General features: G+C 46.6%; 1 protein-coding gene across 1 annotated transcript in view; it reads left to right on the plus strand.

Annotated features, from left to right (window-relative positions):
* Window positions 1-1,321, plus strand: part of si:dkey-191g9.7 (uncharacterized) — a 7,223-nt gene continuing 5,902 nt past the window's right edge. The window contains exon 1 of the mRNA XM_032542009.1: window positions 1-147. The gene's annotated coding sequence lies outside the window, so the exon portion shown is untranslated. The remainder of the gene's footprint in view (window positions 148-1,321) is intronic.

The following is a 1,321-nucleotide window of genomic DNA, read 5'->3' on the forward strand; positions in this document are numbered from 1 at the left end:
TCACCTGTGGATGTGAGGAAAGGGGAGGAGGAGGAGGAGGAGGAGGAGGAGGAGGAGGCAGGCTTTCTGAGGAGCTGCACCCATCACCCGGCACATCCAGAAAGAGGGGAAGGCAGATGGTCCGCAGCAAGTATTTCACTGTGAAAGGTAAGCTGCTGGGGGGAAATGTGGAAATCCTTAGGGAATGCAACCAGTGTGTGTCTGTGTGTGTGTGTGTGTGTGTGTGTGTGTGTGTGTGCACGTATGCAACTCTTACTGCACGTGTGTAATCGTACTGTACATGTGTCTGTGTTAATGAGAACGTAACCATGACAATGGCGTGATGTAAAAGTCTTTGGTTCGGGTTTAAGAAGGTCCAGCCCACCTCCCAGAGATGCTCCACATGCCATCTACGTGTGCCAGAATCTGCAAAAATTTGTAAAACTAGCATCTAAATTTTTTTTTTACACAAAAGTTATCATTCTGATTGGACAACATATTTTAAATCAAGTTCTCAAAATTCCTATTGAGGTCTCTGAGACACCTTCAGACTTGGCACTGACCTGTTGCCATCTGGATCCTGTGACTCGCTTCATGACGCTCCACCACGCCACACGCTCTCATGACGTAATCGCAGCCGTCAGGGTCACCACGTCACTGCAACTTCTGTTTTTCAAAATCATATTTCTGGGAAGTACACGTATTGGCCTTCTCTCGGACAGTGAGGTGAGAGGAACAATATCGGTCTCATGGCATGTGTTTTAGGTATGGAGCTGGAGTGGGGGCATGGTTAGCCTAGCTTAGCATAAAGACTAAAAGAAGGGGGAAAAGCTAGCCTGGTTGTGTGCAAAGTTCAAAAGCATATCCATACGGATTTGGATTATCAGCCATAATGTCTAAACCATTGTGAAACAAAGGTCCGGATGAAATTGACCTTGTTTGAGGAAAAACATTGAATTTGTGCTAGAGAGGTGATGTGACAAGCTTGCTGCGAGAGCTGAATTATAACCTTTTCTGGGTGGATGTGTCAAACGAGACAGGACTTTGACCCAGGAGACCGGGGATCGTGTCCCGCCTGACACGTCTCCTGAACCCAACTGTCCCGTTCTTCTTCTCCTGAACCCAAAAATGAAGGACACTAATATTCCCGTTTACATGTAGCCGTGCAAAATATGATTTCATTCAAGTTTTCCACTGGTGGAGGACCTGTTGGACTGAACACAGCGCCCCTCTTTCATTCCTTCGACCAGCTTCTTGAGGAGGTCGGCGTTGCGATGTTTTCTCATATCCAGAAACCTGTTGATATCCAGAAACCTGTTGATATCAAGAAACCCGTTGATAT

This window comes from Etheostoma spectabile, chromosome 17, assembly GCF_008692095.1.
Source record: "Etheostoma spectabile isolate EspeVRDwgs_2016 chromosome 17, UIUC_Espe_1.0, whole genome shotgun sequence".
Lineage (NCBI taxonomy): Eukaryota > Metazoa > Chordata > Actinopteri > Perciformes > Percidae > Etheostoma > Etheostoma spectabile.